We start from the raw sequence: 5,659 nt of genomic DNA, 5'->3' as shown, positions 1-5,659 counted from the left end.
GTTTATAAACAATGTTTATCCCATGTACACATAAACTGCTATATATCAAAAATAAAATGCACTTGAAATGTCATCAATGAAAATCTAAATTACTTTCATATACAAAATGCCTGCAGAGACCATCAAATCAGTAACTGTAAAATTCTCTCAAGATTAATTTTAAAGCCAACATGTTTTAATTTATTAAGACACATATAACCAGTCTTAAAATTTTATTTAAGTGTCTCAGTTTTGATATCTCAGAATACTCCTATTGTTGGAAACAATTAAAAACACTGTAAAATCTACAAGATTTTCAATAAAAGTTTTAGGTGGTTCTCTGTAATTTTCTAAGATAAAATTGATTAAAAAATAAAGTTTTAAAACTGCTTACAAACACTAAGTGAGCTACACATAACTTTGCTTTATATTAAAACTACCTCTGATATACATGAGATAAATTAATACATATTTCTACCTGAAGGTTAAAGCAAAACAACTTTATTAAAATAAAGGCTCAATCAAGATTTTCTTGAAGTGATTACCTCAATACTGATATGTAAAAAGGCTGAATTTTATTAAAAGCAGTGTCTCACTATAGCACAGGCAGATTTGAATCTATCTCTGTAGCCCTCCTCACCTCAAACTCATGGCAAAACTTCTACCTCAGCTTCTGAGTGCCCACAAAATCTTATCTGGCCACAGCTTCTACCATAATTGAACTGCTTGGGTTTCAGCAGGTGATTACATTTGTTAAAAATAAAATAACTGATGATAATTTACTCATAAGAGTTAGACAAACAAAGTTTACAATGGTTAATCAATTAACTATGCTTCTTTGTCAAAATTTTACTTCTAGAGAAACGAAGTCTTAAACATTTTTTTCACTGACTTTTCTCTCAGAAAAAACTAACTGTATCTAAAAGGCTGTATTTTTAAATAATTTCCTTTTATTAAAAGATGAAAACAAAGCCTAAATGATGCTCCTTCTACTATATGACCAATACAAGGTTTACCATTTGTGTTTTATATGAGAATAATATGATTTTAATCATCATAACTTATTCTCTGAGGGTATAAATAAGTCACATGGAAACTTACTTTTTTGGACGATGTCACACCCAAAAGCCATAGAATGTCACTAGAAAATTTTCAGTGCCAGGGATGGGATACCTTCCAGTGAGTTGTTGGCCAGGGAGGTCCCTGAGGCCCCTAAAACATCACAGGCCATTGCCGAGGCTCTTGGTTTCCCACCAGAAATGGCTGGAAAGACCCTGTTGCTGAAGACTACATGTGTAGTGCTACAAGGTCACTGAGAAATCCTGCTGGAGCTGAGCTGAAACACTGCTTCTGTGTAAACCAGCTGATGGAAATGTGGAGAAAGCTATACTGCATGAATTTCTATGGGAGAGAGAGAAATCACCAGTGGAGATAAATAACGGTGGATACTACAAGCCTTAAGTATGGCCAGCCAGGCCAAATGAGCCAACAGGTGCAATAGTGGCATGCCTGTTTTGGGAGAAGCCAATAGCTCTGTAATTGGAATGGAGGCTCACTCCATGGGAGGGAATACATGCCTGATAATGAAAACCCAATGCAGGAATAGTTATGAAACCCTAGTGGTATAATGTCTGCTGGTGTCTGGCTAAATGTTTGTATCCTGTTCACCAAAACTGCCAGATGAACACTAATCTCAATGTTCATTCATACCCATGTGTAAATGCTACTCTGACTTTTTTTTAGAGGAGCTTTTGTTTTCAGATGGTGGTGACCTTGAGTTGAGTCAGAAGGCCCCATATTTCTGAGATAAAATGACAGTGGCGTTCACAACACTGAAATATATCTATCACACCTTCCAAGGTTCAGGGTCCTTTGTAGAAGAGGTGGCAGAAAGAATTTAAGAGCCAAGGGAATGGTAGGAGTGTTTTAAGATGCACTCTTCCAGATACAAAATGGCCTGGATGTCCATGACCTCCCAGTGCCTGACACTACCAACACAAGACCATGATAACAGGAGAAAAAGAGGATGACATCAGAATAAAAGAGAATACTGATTGAGAGGGGCAGGGGTATGATTCAGACTGGAGTTACAAAGAAAAACTGGGGGGAGGGAATTACCATTGTTTATTATCTATAATTGAGGAAGATGTCAATAAAAATAAATGAATAATAATCCCATATTCTAAGATAACCCCTATCCTTAGGTAAAAAATCAACTGAAATTCTATTGTTAAAATCTGTTCATAAATAATGATAATCCCATGTACACATAAACTGTTATATGTCATAAATAAAATCCACTTTAAAAGTCATTAATTAAAATATAAAATTACTGTGATAAAAGGCCTACAAATACATCAAATTAATAAGTCTAAAATTTTCTCAAGATTAATTTTGAGGTCAAAACATTTTAATTTATTTACCTATATAAAAATAAGTCATAATCAAAATTTTATTTAAGTATCTCTGTTTTGATATTTCAGAACACTCCTAGTTTGGAAATAATTAAATATTTAATGCTCTAAAAATCCATACAATATTTAACAAAAGAGTTTTAGGTGGTTCTCTATCATTTTACATTAAGTTTAAAAAGGTAAAGTTTAAAATTGTACAAAAATGTAAATCACAGACGTATGGTAAAATTATAGATATGAAAATAAAAATATTTAAAAATTTTAAATAATAGATTGACTATATATATTTTAAAATATTAAGTTAAAAAATATAATTCCACCCCTTATTAAAAAGGCCTTACTCATAATCAGCACTGTCTAATAGACAGAATAATTATTCAGTAAATTAAAATTAGTTTGAGTCTATAACATAATTGTAAAAATGTCATAATAAAAATTTTACTGAAGTGCCTGTCTCAGTTTTGATATCTTGTAATACTGCTATAGTTTAAAGTAATTATGTAATTAACAGTTAAAATCCATCAGATATTTAATAAAATTTAATACGATATTTTTAAAAAGGTCTTCAGCTATTACTCTGTAATATTATATTGAGTTAAGAAGTGATTAAAAAACTAAAAATTTGAGAAAAAATGCTAAATTTTGAAACCTGCTTACAAAACTTCTAAATATAGTACACAAATTATATAAAAGTTAACCATACATGCATATGACATATTTAAATTATGAAATAACGATTTCAAAATATATTTTTGAAAATATAAATGGTTAATGTTAAAGCAAAAAATCATAATTCAAACTATTTCTACAAAGGTCTTTCTAGTGATCAACATTGTCAAATAGTCATAATTAACAGCCCATAATTATATATAAATTTATTTATGAATCTATCTAAACATTGTCTAGCATAATCCATGCGTGCCACATGTTGATCTAACCATGCTAATTAAAGTAATATAAAAACACGTTATAAGCTATTACCTCCCATAGAACACCTTTCAATTTTATATAAAAGCTTGATTTCAGGGCTAGAGAAATGGCTTAGCAGTTGAGGCACTTGCCTGTAAACCAAAGGACTCATGTTCAGTTTCCACGACCCATGTAAGCCAAATGCACTAGGTGGTGCAAGCTTCTTGAGTTCAATTGCAGTAGCTACAGGCCCTGATATGCCCATTCTCATTCTCTCCTTTCTTCTGTCTCTCCCCTGCCCAAGAAAAATACGATTTCAATCATATTAACTTATGTCCTCTAAAAAATTTTTAACCATTCATTTGTCAAAATAAGTAGAATCCCTGGGTCCAAATTAATTAACTAATTTGTAATGCTCAAATCTGTTTTTATATAAACAGCATAGATATATTTCACTTTTACACTATAACTTTTGATATTATATCTAACTTTCACGTATTTCAATAGTCATGCATAAATAAAAACATAGTTTCTTTATACCTCTAAAGTACCTTAGATTAATTAATATATATTTACCTCTCAAGGTTAAATAATTTTAAAGAAAAACAAGTTTATTAAGATAAAGGCTTAATCAAGATTTTCTTTATGTGATTGTCTCAATTCTGAGATCTATTAAAGCTGTTTTTTAAAAGAAGCTGTGCATCACTGTAGCACATGCAGTCTTAGAACTAACTCTGTACCCAGGCTAGCCTGAAACTCATGGGAATTCTGGTACCACAGCTTCTGAGTACCCCCAGCAGCTACCCACCCATAGCTTCTACCAGAATACAGCTGCTTGACTGAATTCTAACAAGAGGTCAATACTAGGTGTATCATGCATGTTTTATATATGGATGGTCTAGTTTTAATAATTTCATCATACATATATATACAAAACAATCATAATTTCACATCTTACTAAAAATTTCTTCCTAATAATCAGTATTGTCAAGTAGACATAATTAAAATCCTGAGTAAATTAATAAATATTTATAAGTCTTTTGACACATGATCTAGAATGATCTATTCATGCCAAATATCAGCTTATATATGCTAATTAACATGACAAAAATATATTTTATGGGATATTGTCTTCCTAGAAATCAACCTCAGTCATTACAAGCAAATAATAGACCTACTTGTAGTTCACTGTTTCTCAAACTTTCAGTAGGCTTTGGGATTTTCGACAGATTGAAACTTCCTTATATGCTACCTACAAAATCCATCATAAACAAACTAATAGTCTAATGCAAGTCAAGTTGAACAACAAATGAGGTAGGAAAATAGAGGATCATATAATTCTTCAACAACAAATATACAGTCTTAAATTTCTTTTTAATTTTTCTTCTACCCAAACCTTGTATATTTTTAATAATGTAATAGATGGGCATTAATATAAAGGCCCCACCCACCCTTGGACCTAGGAAAAAGGATGTGCTGCAGTTATGTGATTACTGGAATTTTAGGGTTTCTAGTTCATACAGTCGAGTCTTATCATTTGTCACTGTCATCATTGTTCCCCAATTCCAGAACGCAACTGGCTGAATGAATATCAGACCACCTCCAGGAAGAGATAGCTTGAATTCTACTATCAACAATCCTCTGATAAACACCCCGCATGGGGATATAGTAGAGTTCTGGTAAACTGAATTTAATGATCCTAAAATGCACAGTAACACCAAAAACCCTAGGAATTTTTTTTCCTGAAAATGGAAGTTATATCACTATAAATTCAAAAATGTACCAATGATGATTGCATCTATGACAATTTTGAGTTACGTGTTACTCCTAAAAAGTAAAAAAAAAAAAAAAAAAAAAAAATCTATATTAAGCTCTTGTTTTAAATCCTTAACTCTGATCCAAAGCATTCTTGGTGGGTCATGATATGCAGAGACATTATCGTACCAATAACTGTGGGCTAACTCCACAATGCACGACCCATTTACATCAACAAGGAGGGTCCAATGGGAGGGAGTAGATCATGGATGAGCCTAAACAATGGGACCAAACTGCCTGTATTTGCTGAAAAGAAAACTAATAAATTAAATTTAAAAATATTTGTAAGATGTAAGATTTACTTGGGAGAAACATGTGTATGTCATTTATGAATGAACAGTGTGCCTAATATAATATACAATGAGTGCCTTCACATTAAATATAGAAAAGGGCAGAGTAAATTCAATCTTTAAAGGCAGTTATGCAGATGAATAATGAAGGGATTTAGTTTACTAGTAGTCATGGAAATGCAAAACAAGACAACTGCAAGACAGCACTTTTTGCTTACCTAACCCTTTGTGTTCTTGAATTGTCAAGTTTGA

At 31.9% G+C, this 5,659-nt stretch overlaps 1 non-coding gene across 1 annotated transcript; it reads left to right on the top strand.

Moving 5' to 3' along the window:
* The first annotated feature begins 1,254 nt into the window (after nt 1–1,254).
* On the top strand, nt 1,255–1,323 carry LOC123456985. Its single transcript, XR_006634839.1, has one exon. It is a non-coding gene; the product is annotated as a small nucleolar RNA SNORD66 (small nucleolar RNA).
* The last annotated feature ends 4,336 nt before the right edge of the window (nt 1,324–5,659 follow it).

The sequence above is a fragment of the Jaculus jaculus genome, chromosome X (assembly GCF_020740685.1).
Source record: "Jaculus jaculus isolate mJacJac1 chromosome X, mJacJac1.mat.Y.cur, whole genome shotgun sequence".
In the NCBI taxonomy this organism is placed as follows: domain Eukaryota; kingdom Metazoa; phylum Chordata; class Mammalia; order Rodentia; family Dipodidae; genus Jaculus; species Jaculus jaculus.
Note: the sequence above shows the minus strand (reverse complement) of the source record. Positions and strands in the feature narration are given on the sequence as shown.